The 14,522-nt window shown below is 41.4% G+C and overlaps 1 protein-coding gene across 1 annotated transcript in view; it reads right to left on the reverse strand.

Moving 5' to 3' along the window:
- LOC103273039 (astrotactin-2) overlaps positions 1–14,522 on the reverse strand; it is a 358,841-nt gene that overhangs the window by 103,070 nt on the left and 241,249 nt on the right. The window lies entirely within an intron of this gene.

Consider the following 14,522-nt stretch of genomic DNA (forward strand, 5'->3'; position numbering starts at 1 on the left):
AAAAAAAAAAAAAAAAAAAGAACAGATGGATCTAAGTCATCTTAGTGTCTGGAATTGCCTATTTAATTTTCATTATAGTTAGAGTAAAGATGAGGGATAAGATATATCATCTTCATCTGAAGGACAAGAGGCCTCTCCAAGGATGGCCTGGATGAAAAGGAGCATTATGGATCAAGTGCAGGCCCTTGAACAGTGCTGGTGGCCATGCCCAAATGATTTCATCCATTTAGAAGCAGTCAACGCCAAGAGGCCAGGCAGCTAGGAATGTAGGCAGGCAAGAGAAAATGTAAGTCACATGCAGTGGTGGGGGTTCTGCATCAGAGCTAAAATTCCATGATATGCATGCATGCAACCCTTTTTGTTGTTTATGACTGACAGTCAACCTGATAGCTCCAGTTACCATTACGATTGTTTGACGGCCATGCCATTACACTGATAAAATTTATTAAATATTCCCTCTCTCTGAAATGTTAGAGTCCTAGGTTCCCAGCATGGTTGGGGAAGGTGATAAAAAGCAGTTAGAGGACTGCAAACCCAAAGATTAGATTTCAGGTGGTTACAAGCTGGGAGCAAAGAAGCCAAGTTCAGGTCAACTAGCCAACTAGTTGAGTCAGTGCCTTAGAAATTTGAGCACTGTCATGTAAAACACACCTTTGAAGACTCTGTCAGTCAGAGGCTCACTGTAGGTTACAAAGATCAGCAGGACCATTCCCAGGCCTACCCTCCTCCTCAACTATCATCTCCTTAGCAATCCTCTGCCTACACCAGAGCCATGTGATCTGGGCCAGCAGTCACCTCTTGGGTGCATTCACCAGGACCTGAGTCCAGTCAAAGGAAATTTATGAATCCCTAGGTCAGAGCTCAGGGGACTTAGCATCAGGTTAGCACTTGGTTCTCATGTCTGTGAAGCATATGCTTATTTTTTTTTTACAGATGTGTCTTTCCTGCTAGCCTGAGGCCTTCCTAGAAGCAGTAGAATAAAAACAGAAGGGTAGGAGAAGTAAAGAATGGAAGGGGAAAAAATTGGCTCACCTTCTGGTTTTATTATTTTCCTGGGAGCCAGTTTTAGACACTAGACTTTCATCCTATTTTTCCAAATATCTGTCTTGATAGCCTTCCCAGTGAGCCATAAAGAACTCTATCTTCATTTTTTTGTCCTATATCTAGGGCCTTTTGCCTTTAGAACATACCTGATTCCCACTGGAAAGTCCTGGATCCCAATTATGAGCTGACATATACCTGCCCTGCTCACTGGGGTCTGTATTGGACTTCCCAACTTGCTACCATAAAGTGTGTTTCCTTTCTGGAAATCTCCTTTTATAGTTTCTATTCTTGGCAAGGTCTTGCCACAAAGGTCTGTGGTTCTAGGGAGGAAACGCTATAGCTAAGGACAGAGGCCATAAGGAAAATGGATTCACAAAGAAGGTGATAGCTTAGTAACAGGAAAGGTAGGTGAGACTATGCCTCCTTCATAAGGGAGTCCTTCATTCAAAGACAGGCCTTAAAAAGTTGTAATAAACACAGAACTCGGAATATAAGTGTGGAGGAGGGGGAGAAAAAAACATGCACTGAGAATATACCATATACCAAGCAATGTGAAAATGCATATATTATCTCACTTAATGTTCCCATCTTCTCTTGCAGTAGGAACCATTATCCCTTAATTTACAGAAGAGAAACTTCAGGGTCAGAGAGGTTAGGAATCTTGTTCAATATTATCAAGCAAGTGAGGGGTAGAAAGCCTGGAAATGAATCAGCTTTGCCTGATTGTAAAGTCTTTCTTTCTTCCCACATAGCCAGATATTTAGCCTAGATACACAGACTAGGACATCGGCACACCTTTAAGACACACATTGTTCCTGAATTAGCTCTACACCCCAGGAAACCTATGTTTTATAGTTTGAGAGGTCACTCTCTCCTGTGTTTGGCTTCCTCCACCAGGAAGTTGTAGACTCATAAGACATGAAAACTGTAAGTACATTAATGATCTGTTGAAACAGTGGTTTGTACATTTCTTTTTTTTTTGAGTTGGTGTCTCACTCTGTCACCCAGACTGGAGTGCCGTGACCGCTCCCGGCCACCGCAGCCTCGACCTGCTGGGCTCCAGCGATCCTTCTGCCTCAGCCTCCCAAGTAGCCGGAATTACAGGCATGTGCTACCATGCCCGGCTGATTTTTTGATCTATTGTAGAGATGAGGTCTCGCTGCCCAGGCGGGTCTCGAACTCACTGGCTCAGGCAATCCACTCACCTCAGCCTCCCAAAGGCGCGGGATTACAAGCTGAGCCACCGAGCCCGGCTTGTACATTTCTTATTTGTCACAGAATCCATGTTTGGAATTCCCATGCATGAAACAGACACTGCATGTAGCCTACTCCCCAGTTCTCAGCTGTACCTCTCTGGGAGGTACTTATGGGGCATGTCAAGAGAACTTTGGCCCTCCAAGAAACACAGTCGTTATACTCTAACCCCATGTTTCCTCCTTTGTGGATGAGAAGGCTGAAGACCAAAGTCAAGAAGGGTTTGCCCAAGTTTATCCAATGACCTTGAGGTAGAACAGGGACAAGATCTATGTCTTGTCCTCTCTATCCTCCACAGCAGCCAAGTCATATTCATCAGGGTAGAAGATATCGTGGTTCCATGTAAGTAGGTTTAAGATAGGCGCTTTCTTCTGGCAAACGAAAATAATTAATAATAGCAACCAATATTTATCAAATACTTTTTGTCCACTTTTGTGTTTCTGATGCTAGGCACAATGCTAAGAGTTATATTTGCACTATTTCATTTACTCCCCTTGTCAGATTAGGATCCCATTATGCAGATGAGGAAGCTGAGTCTTAATTCCTCAGCACCAAGTGACCCATTTGGTAAACAGCTTTGGTGGGATTTGATCCCTGGTTATTTCACTTCAGAGCCCAGCACAACTAAGCCGGTTTGCTATACTGTCTTCCTAAGAGCAGAAATAATCCAGTGCAGGCTAGAAGCTCGTTCATATTTACCAACATATTCTTCCCTGACCTCCTGCTAATCCCCAGCAAATGCTCTGCACAATTCAGACGTCTCATTTTCCTCACTGTGACTGCCAAAATGCAAGGTCTTGGGTATAAATGTGCACCCCCTACTCTCTCTCCAACAAACCCACATGTACCATCTACACATGCGGGCATGCACTCATGCATAATGCATGATGCCACAGTCTCAAATCCTGCTAAATTGAGATTCAGCCGGCTGTTGGGTCTGGAGACACCTCAATGCCTGCGTCATTAGCTGAGCTCTGAAAGCCATCATTACTGCAGCCACTGTGGCTGAGTCACTGAGACTGTGAGCAGGTAATAGAATTTCGGGGAGACATATAAAAGGGAATGAAATGGGACTCAGGCTGAAAAGCAGGCCTATCTGTTATCTGGTCCTGAAGGGTGATATGTAAACAAGGAGCTCCAGGCCCCGCGAGATGGTGATTTCACCAGGTCCCTCAGCAGGGTATAATAAACGGCCCAATTACAATCTCCACACTCTGAGGTTTCCTAGGAGAGGAAGGGAAAAAAATCAATGAAATTAATTTAATGTGGACCCATTCTTTATGTTTGTTTTGCTACATCAGTTGTCTGAGATACCCCACAGACCTCCACATCTTTCCTCCACACAGTGTCTTTACCCACAAGAGCAAAGAAAAAAGAAAGAAAGAAAAAAGGCAAACCTCCAGGCATATTTGTTTCTGATAGCTCAAAGAAGGGCGACAGATCAGAGAATCCCAGAGCTGGAAGGGGCTTTCAAATCTCATCTTTCATGGCACAGGTCTGAACACATGACTGTGTCAGTTGTGCTTTGCATAAGGACGCTCCATTGAAGGGCAAGTGGTTATGAGATCCAGTCCGTGCTCTAAGTGGACAAACAGCGATCCTTGTACAGGGTTGCATCTCGCTCCATTGAATTAACAGGGAGGCGTCAAATGAGATAGATATCATGAGTTCCACTAAACAAGCAACCAGAGATCTGTGTTCTGTATTCTGAGGCATTCACATTCTATGAGACCTTTTATGCATCTCCTTCTCAGATACATTCCCTCCTCTGTGTCAGGTAAAGTGCAAGACAAAGAGATTCCAGTAATAGAACATGGGCTTCCTACCAGGCACAGTGAGAGTACGAAGCATTTGTCTTGTTTAATCCTTTCAGTAATCCCCCTTGAGGTTTACTTGGCTCCATTTTACAGATGGGAAAAAAAAAGCAAGGCTCAGAGAGATGCAGTCACCTGCCTTAGGTCATATAGTACTTGAGTGGAGAAGCAATCTAAGTGTCTGGGCTCAGAGGCTATTTCCACTTCTTGTGTTCTATGATTCTATATGTAAAATGATCTTGGTTATTGAGGCTTAGAGGGCTGGGGTAAGGGTGGCAGCAGTGGATTATTGTTGCTACCAAGTCAAGCAACCAAAACCAATCTGACAGGAGTTCATGGGTCTGGGCAGGGGGAGGCAGGAAGTTGGGGAGTGGTGACCATGAGATTGACCAAAAGCAGAACTGATCTTCCTAGGAGGTTAATGAGAAGTAATCCTGAAAATCACTGTCCAGTAAGCCTGGTGTCAATATTTAGTGAAATAATTGGACAAATATGCTCAGAGAAAATCTGTAAGTATCTGGGAGATAATGGAATAGTGAGCGATAAGGAACGCTAGAGCTTCATGCAGAACAAATCATCCTGGACAACTTGATAGCTTTTCCTGACAAAATTACAAAATTAGTGGATGAAGGAGATGTAGTAAAGGTTATGGATTTGAGCTCCAGCAAAATATTGAATAGCATGTCATAGGGTGCCCAACTTGCCAAATTAGTTTAAATTGCCTCTCATTCAAGCTGTGCTGTGTTGTTATGGAATCTTGTTGGAGAACAGAGCCATCAGGTGCTGATACATGGTACTGCTTCAAGGGTCAGGGCCAAAGACTTTCTCACTCCCATCTGTGGTCTGGAATGGGGGTGTCAGAAGGGCCTTTGAGACCCCAAGCAAGAAATGCAGACATCTATAAAGCAGGGAAGGTCCTCGGACATCAGGGAGAACAGAGGCTTATAGACAATTTTGTTACCACAACTTTTCTATGAGGCAGGTGTAATCTCATCCTCTTCATCATCTTTAATTGTCATCATAATTTTGCTTAAAAGCAACTGAGGATCAGAGAGAAGTGGCTTACCGCATACATAAAAAGTGGAAGCACCTGGGTTCTAACCTAAATGTGTCTGATTCTAATGACTGATATACTTTCTTTTCAGCCTAGTGATTCTCAAACATTGGTGTGCACTGAAATTATAAGGGTGGAGGTGAAGTGGGGCATGGGGTGGGGAAGAGTTTTTAAATCACAGATTGCTGGGACCCACCTTTGGAGATTCTGACACAGAATCTGCATTTGCACCAAATTTGCATTTCCACCAAATTCCCAGGTAATGCTGGTGTTACTAGTCCAGGGACCACACTTTGAGTACCAGTGCCCTATTCCAGTTCTGCTCAGGTACTAATGTGCATATGACCCCCTTGAAGATCTCATCGAGATGCAGATTCTATTTTAGTGAATTTCTTAGGGAATGAGGTACACTGTATTTCTAAAAAGCTCCTAGGTGATGTCCATGCTGTGGAATGTGACCACACCTTGTGTAGCAAACACCTGTGTCATGATGTCAGGAAATGAGAACTCTAGAAAGAAAGCACCATGATTCAGAATTTGCTCCAGAATCCAAAAGGAGAGAAAACAGATCTTATAACAAGGAGAACAATGAGCTGTAAGAAGGACATAATTGGAAGACCTGAGTTCAATTCTTGGCCTTGCCTTCCTTTTCATTAGCTCTATGATTGGGGGGATTTAAAAAAAATGTATTTGGGTATCAATATGCTTATTACTTAAGGGTCAATTTTAAAAATAAAATTCATAGGGAAACACTTGGGGGATTTCTTAAAAGGACTGTGGAAGACATGCTCCATGATATTTATTGCTCAATATTTTTTTGTGTGAAGAGCCATGGATAAAACTGTTCTCAGGATGCAGTGCTAATTACTCCAACTGACTGGCTGGCCCTCCTTCCACATGCAAAGAGAGCCCAGCATACACCTTCTTATCAAACTGTCCTCTAAACTCAGCACCTATTTATAGTGACTTTATTAGCTAATAGTTCTTAGAACCACTCCACTATCAAACTTAAAAATAAAGTGTATCCCTCTGCATCATATCTCTCTACCCGTATGCAATTTATGACCCCTTGTCTGAAGTCTTTTAGCAGAACAGAAAGGCCTAAATCTAAACTACTGATTAAGTGAATGTAAATGGAAGGAGTAAAGGCTCCTGTCCAGCCTCCTCCTGATGCACCTGGGAAACTCAATAGAAAAAAATTTAAAAAGGGACTATTATATACTGTTAGATACAGTCAGAATGAAATGGAAAATTACTGTTGTGATTATTAGTAATATAGGCTAACAAACAATTATACTTTAAACTTGATATCTAAGGATCTTGTAACAAATAGAATTCCGTCCCACATAATTTCTAACCTCAGTCAATTTCTACCACCCTCCCACAATCTCTGTGTGCCTTCCTGCTATGGTCTGAATGTGTCCCTCCAAAATTCGTGTGTTGCATACTTAACACCCAGTGCAACAGTGATGGGAAGTGAGGCCTTCTTTGAGGTATTTAGATTATAAGGGTTCCACCCTCATGAATGAATCAACACCATTATAAAAAGGCTTAATGGGCCAGGTGCGGTGGCTTATGCCTATAATCACAGCACTTTGGGAGGCCGAGGTAAGAGGATTGCCTGAGCTCATGGGTTCAAGACCAGCCTGGGCAACTTGGTAAGACCTCATCTTCACAATAAATCAAAAAATTAGTGGGGCATGGTGGCACATGCCTGCAGTTCCAGGAAGACTGAGGCAGAAAGATCACCTGAGCCCAGCAGGTCGAGGCTGCAGTGGTTGTGAGCATGCCACTGTATACCAGTCTGGGCAACAGAGTGAGACTCTAACTCAAAAAAAAGGGCTTAACAGAGGGAGTTTGTTTCCCTTGTTTCCCTTCCCTCCCTTCTGCCAATTGAGAGCACAGTGACCTCTCTCCGAAGGACATAGCAACAAGGTACCATCTTGGAAGGAAAGACTAAGACCATCACCAAACACTGAGTCTACCGATGTCTTGATCTTGAACTTCAAGCCTCAAGGACTATGAGAAATAAACGTCTGTTCTTTATACATTACCCAGTCTCAGGTATTTTGTTATAGCTACTATTCATTTTTCCCAGAGCATTCCCTGACCTTTCACTTTTGTGTTTCCCCATAGGGCCTAGCATAACAGAAAATTCTAAATATTGATTTATTTCTTAATGTTCTTCAAACTTCAGTAAAGTCGTCACTAGCATTGTTCATTTCCCAGCCTTTTTTTCTTCATTTGTCCAGAATAACACAAATTTCCCCAAAGCTATGTGTCTTTTATGACTCTCTGTGGCTAACATCAGACCCAGGTCTCCTCCATGTCCAGCTGGCCCAATAATTAATCTGTTCATTCATTTACCTTTACATTAAGTCATTCTTTTCATTCCCTCAATGACTCCTGTCCTCAGCCTTTCCCCCAACTATTTCACCATTCATTCATTTATCATTTTACTAATTCATTCACTGGATCATTCATTCATGCATTTACTATCTATATGTCAATTATAATTCATGTATATCTATTCATCCACAGAATAGTTCATACCATTTTTCATTCACATATAAATTCTCTCATCACACATTCATTCACTCATTCATTGATTAGTCCATTCATTAAATAACCATATTGCTCATTGGGTGCTCACTCTGTCAGTATCTATCTTGGGCACTGATTCTAGAAGAAGTGGCCTCCGCTCTGAAGAAATCCACAAACTCATCAAGAGGACAAGGAAACAAACATGTCACTGCAAACGCTGTACTGCCAGGGTAGAGGAGAAAGGGCAGGAGGTTAGAAAGAAAAATAAGTACTAATAACTGCATGTCTACCTGTGCCAAAACTTCCTATGCATTGTCTGATTCAAGTGCCCACCTCCTTTTAATAAATAATGAAACCACATTTACTTAGTGAATAGACTTAGTTGATATTTGACCTCAGGTATTCTCATTCTGCTCCCCACACTCTTAACCACTCTGCTGTATCTACTGGTAACATCACCAGTGACCTTAGTTTAGATTAGTACTTCTGGGGAGTGGTGTGGGAGAAATCAAATTTGAAAGGTGTGAGAAGCAATTGGAAAGTGAGGAAGTGGAGACAATAAGTTTCTATCAGGCAGTTTGTCCTTTCAGAGGAGGAGAAAGGAGATTACTATGGAAGAGGGGCTTAGGATTGAGTCCCACACAAAGCATCAGGAAACTCTCATGAGCATAGGCAAGCATATCTATCATTCTTTCCCCTTAGTTGTCTTCATTTGCATTGTTCATTCCATAACCAAGAACTATTTTATTTACTTCTATAAATATCAAAACTTAGCACAGGGCCTGCCACAGTGTTGATAATACCAGAATAAATTGAAATGAATTCACACATTGTCCAGAGTTGCCATTTTGCAGAAAGAAGGGAAGAAAAGGTCAGCTGAGCAGGACTTTCCACCAAGCAACCCATGGAACCAATTGGGTCCTGGAATGCTAGTAATATGGAGAGAGTGACTATGATAACCAGAAAAATAAACTAAGTCAACATTGATACGGAGAGATTCAAACACAGAAAAAAGTTGAATTCAAGCATTAATAGGGAACAAGACTGAAACTGAGGATATGGGTAGGCATGTAGGACTGTCTTAGAGTAGAAAGAAAATTGGTCCTAGCAAACTCAGACCCAGGGGACAAATGTCACAGGCAAACACCCTTTGGATGTTTGCACAATTTCCTGGCAATTTGTGTTGGTCCACAAGCCCCAGCAGAGAAAACAGTCTTATGGGTGTGGAGAAAATGAAGATTTTAGCTTCGGTAGGGTTAGTTTAATTAGAACTATTATTAGTTTGTTGTGCAAAAAAGTTCATTAGGAACTCATTGGGGCTCTCAAAAGTGCTGGGCATTTTTTATAATTACATTTCTTCTGATTCCTCCATGGGTTTCTTGATGCAGTCAGAGCATGGGATCTATTAAAGGTGTTTAGGAGAAAATGGTTTCCAGCTCACTTGCCATTTAAGTCCAGGGTCAGATACCTGTGGTTCATGTTTTGAATATTGTTGAAAAGAAGAAAGGAACCTCGAAGGTGGTGAATTGTAACAGGTGCTTTGATATGTGCCATTTTATACCACAACAACCAGAAAAGCCAGAGGATCAGATGCTTGAAGTAGCTTTCACAAGGTTACACAACTCGTTAGGGGCAGCATCAGCATTCAAACCCCAGTTGGTCTAATTCCAAAGCCTATACTTTTTCCAGGGCCCCATGCTGCCCCCAACAGTGAAACCTCGTTTGTAAGAGAAGGAATTTCTCACTTCATATTTTCAGTTCCTCAACATATGATTTGGGGAAAGGAGAAAAGGAGCAGGCAAAATAGCAAAGGAAGAGGAGAAAGAATCATTTTATGCCAGTTTCAGACTCAAAGATCACTCCCCAGCTGTCAGCTGAGCCCACAATCACTGTGGAGTTTTATTAAAAAGCAAGAGTTGTAGAAGAGTGAAGTGACAGATTTAAAATTAACTTGCCAAACTCCCCATCAATATTATGACAGTCCCCAAGTACCAGTTCAGTGACCCGGTACACCAACTTGACAATATTAACATAACTTTGTCGGAACAAAAGCTTCCCTTCTGTCTTTTCAAGTGAAGCTAATTTTGGAGAGACAGACATTCTTCTTTCCGCCTTTTTTTTGGCACCTCTATGACAAGTCCCTCTAGGCCACCTGAGAGCGCATGTTTCATAAACCTCCATTATCTTTCCATCTCCCTGAGGATTGCCACCCACGTGGGATGCTTAAGTCAGGCAGAGAGGTGCTTCTTCCATTTAGGGACCTACTAAAAGAATGTAGACCAAGAAGGAGACCTGCATACTTGACACTTTCAGAGCACTGACTTGTGGTTCCCTTTAGTCTTTATATTTGGAATGAGGATCCATGATGGCTAATCCAAACAAGTTGGCATTTGGGGCAATATGCTCTCTGGACCAGCTCTTACGTGCTCGCTACAGTCTATGCCCCTCTCTCCCTTTATCTAATGATCTCTTACTTACCCTTCACATCTCAGCTTGGTCATCAATTCCATGAGGATTCTTGAACTCCATATGGGCATGCTCTCATAGTATTCTGACTACACAGGTCACTTTATTGAATTTCGCTGAATAAGCATCTTTCTTTTGTTAGTCTAGGAGTTCAGTAGGTAGAGTGACTATATAATTTATCATCTGCTCCAAGCTTCTGTTGTCTGGGGAAAATGCTCACCTGGAAAGGATTCTGAGACAACAGTCATAAACTAGAACTGGTCCTAGTCAAACCGGGATATATGATCACTCTATACATATGGGCATATAAAACAACTGTCAGGCTCTCTATCACCTTGAACAGTGGTTAAAATTCAGTCAGTACAGGATATTTGTTGAGTGAATAAGTGAATGAATGATGAATAGAATGGTTTTATTTATTTATTTATTTCTCTTTCTTTCTTTCTGTCTTTCTTTCTTTCTTTCTTTTTTTTGAGTTGGAGTTTTACTTTGTCACCCAGGCTGGAGCGCAGTGACATGGTCACAGCCACCTATGCCTCAACCAGCTGGGCTCAGGTGATCCTTTCGCCTCAGCCTTCCAAGTAGATGGAACTACAGGCATGCGCCACCATGCCTGGCTAATTTTTTGATTTATTGTAGAGATGAGGTCTTGCCAAGTTGCCCGGGCTGGTCTCGAACCCTTGAGCTCAGGTAATCCTCTCACCTCAGCCTCCCAAAGTGCTGGGATTATAGGCATGAGCCACTGTGCCTGGCCTGGTTTCCTTTCTTTTAACAAGTCTTAGAGGCAAATTCACAGAATCTTCCCTTCTTTCCTCCCTCCCTCGCTCCCTTCCTTCTCTACACCCCTCTCTTCTTTCCTCCCTTCTTCCTTCCCTCCCTCTCATTCTTTTATTCTGCCTCCTAACTTGTTAACCACCTTCTATGTATCAAGCCCTGTTTATTTTCATTGCTAAGCATATAAATAAACATAGCTTCTGCCTTGAGAGCAAGAAGAAGAAATAACTAGCACATACTGAGCATTTATTATACATCATTGCTTTAAACACTGTATTATTTAGCCAACTGCCCAATGAAGTAGGGAATATGATCACCTTTTACAAAGGAGGACAATGAAGTTTAGAGAGGTAAGGTAACTGGACCAAGGTCATACAACTAGTATCAGCAGGGGCTGGATTCAATTCCAGATCTGCCTGAGTCCAAAGCCATGGTCTTATCTCTAAACTAAGCTACCACTTCAACTTTGTAGAAGGAAACTGAAATACAGAGTAAAGCAGAGTATAAAGAGATATGGACTGAGCGAGGTTCCTAATCTGTGAGTGAGCACAGACGTTTCTCTAACCCACAAAATGTCACATGCTTTATCCACAAACGTAACAGCAACAACAAACCTTCTAACTTAACAGCTACAATTTATTGAGATCTTAGTTCCATAGATACTTTGCTAAGTCTTGGAAATTTACAGTGATGAAGAGTCAAAGATGGTCCAGGGTCTCAGTTCAGACATTTAATAAAAGAACACACGAATATTAATTTTATTTAGGTTTTCAAAGACATTTCAGAGGAAAAAAATATAAGAACTAGAGATAGTTTCTTTTTTAAATCATTATTTTCCCAGATAAGGAAAACAAGGCTTGGGTGACTCAATGGTCAAGACCACACTGCACAGAGCTAGGATTTGAGCCTACATCTACTTTCCTCCTGAACAGTTCCATCATAAATCTACTAGCAGAAGAGAGCAAATCCCTCAACACTACTTTTTTATGTTCTTTAGATCTCAATGTCTTTAGACGCAGAATGGATATGACATTGGCTCTTCTCCTTAAGCTTGTTGTGAGTATTAAAGAAGATACAGTATTTGGAGCACTTTGCAGAGTGATCTGGTCCATAAATATATGTTCATTAAATAGCAATTATTTTCATCATTAATATTATTAGGCAGTATTGAAATACTAAGGTTCCTCAGTGATCCATCATACACACAATATCCTATGTTATCAGTTAACTTTAATGTAGGCATGTTTTTATAGCATTCTCCCTCCTCACCCTTGGGTTCCTCAGCCTAGCATGGTAATACTAATGGAGCAGAATGTATGACTGAACAAGTGATAGATTTAAGGAGAAATGGATATTTGAGTATGGGTTTTGAATCAGACTGCTTAGATTCCAATCCTGGCTCCATCATTTAAAGCCAAATGACAATGAGAAAATGATTTAATCTCTTAGCACTTCAATGTCATCACTTGTTAAAAATAAGGGAGGGGGAAGGTTGATAGCACCTCTACATCACACTAGAGGTTGTAAGAACTGACTGCTTTTAAATAGATGAAGCTGCTCCCTGGGTTCTTGTCTCCTGCACCTGGGACTTCGGTCTGCCTTGCTGGTGGCTCTTTGTCCCTCTTATGTTTAACCATAGGATTCAGGGTTCAGGCTCTACTTTTCTCCATCTACTCCCTGGTGAGACTGTCTGCTCTCATTTCTTTTATATCATTTATATGCTAAATAATCTGAAATGTGCTTTTTGAGTCATATTTCTCTTCTGGACTGGTAGCTTCTAATGGCTTCCTAACATCACCATGAGAATATACATTAGATGTGACCAGATTCATGGCTATTGGGGCTGGGTGATGAGTACCTGAAGTTTCACTGCACTAGTGTCTACTTTTATAAATTACTGAAATTTTTCACAAATTCATTTGTTAATGTGGCCCAAAACAAATTTCCTTCTATTCTTTTCCCTTGTGCCTTTTCCTCCTGTGGTCTTTCCTGTCTCTGTCAATGGCACATCCATCTGTCCAACTGCTCAGGTCAAAATCGGCGAACCAATCTCCCTCCTTCCTATGACTCCTTACTCAGTAAATTTGATTGCCCCATCTTTAGAATACACCCAGAGTCTGCTCACCTCTCACTATGTTAACTCCTACAAGTATACACCAAACCACCATCTTCTTTCATTTGGACCACAGCCAGTCTGGGAAGTGTTTCCCTGATTCCATCTTGCCCACTAAAGTCTATTCTACACACCCCAGTGGGAAGGGTCTTTTTAAGACACATCAGATCATAGTCCTCTTCTGTTGCAACAATGTACTGGCTTCTTTCCCTTCTCACACTCACAGTAAAATCCAAAGTACTGCACGCCATGTGGCTCATAGGAACCTCCATGAATTGGCCCCACTCCCCCTCTTGACACTCATTAGCTCTTTATTTGTAACCTTTTTTCTACCACTTACCCCTTCTTCCCTGATGTTCCATCCATCTGGGCTTCTTTTTGTTCATGGAACATGCCAAAGGTCATTTAACTTACTGTGCTCTTTATCTGGAAGCTGTTCCCCAGATAAGCTCACAGTTCACCACCTCACTTAGTAAGATCTTTGCACAAGTGATAGCTTATCAGAAAAGTCTTCCATGCTCAGCCTGTATAACACAAAATCTCCCGCTTAGGATGCTGCATACCCTTAACCTGCTTCCTCCATAGTATATATATCTGACAAAGTACTATTTGTTGATTGTCGCTCACACTAGAATATAATCCTTGAGTGCAGGGATTTGATACATTCTATTCATGGGTGTATTTCTGGTTTCTTAGAAAAATGAGTGGCATACAATAGATACTCAAAAATATTTTTGATGGAAGATACAATAGTGCCTGATGCAGGGTAAGTACTATATATATGTCATTGTTAATTATTCCTCTTGTATTACTAATACCACTACTGTTACTTTCATTGGGGTTAGGCTCCTAACATTTCCTACCTCAGTTGTCTCACAAGGATATGCAATTACCTTTATGTTTTATATGTGAAGACAGAAGCTGAGAAAGGAAAAATTTCCCTAGAGATCCAATAGCCCAGGAATTGGAGTCTCCTGCCTCCAATACCCTGGCCTCTCTGCCTCCCTGGTGTTCCTGCTTTTTCCGTGGTAACATAGAGTTCACCAAGGGATCCTGGACCCCTGTGTTTGAATAATCTCCGTGTTACTGTTGAAAAAAACTCATCATCTGTGGAAAGATCTTTAAGAGATATCACTAAGTGAGAAACAAGATGAAAACAATATAGTTCACCTATTATTAAAAAAGAAGGGGACATTTAATCTTATTTGTATTTACATAAAAGTACTGGAAAGATATCCAAGAAGCTAATGCAAACAATGGGCAGGGGGAAAGGTATAGACAGAAGCAGAGAAGGGAGTGACACCCATCATTGGGTGTTCTTTATACTATTTTTATTTTTGAACTTTGTGACTTTAACACCTATTAAAAAATCAATTTTAAAATGACTACCAAACAGTCATAGCCCAGAGGAGCCTAAGAAGACAGACAACTCAAAATGAGGTTAAGACCTAGATGGTCT

This window comes from Carlito syrichta, unplaced genomic scaffold (assembly GCF_000164805.1).
Source record: "Carlito syrichta isolate Samal-C Ts95f unplaced genomic scaffold, Tarsius_syrichta-2.0.1 Scaffold313459, whole genome shotgun sequence".
In the NCBI taxonomy this organism is placed as follows: domain Eukaryota; kingdom Metazoa; phylum Chordata; class Mammalia; order Primates; family Tarsiidae; genus Carlito; species Carlito syrichta.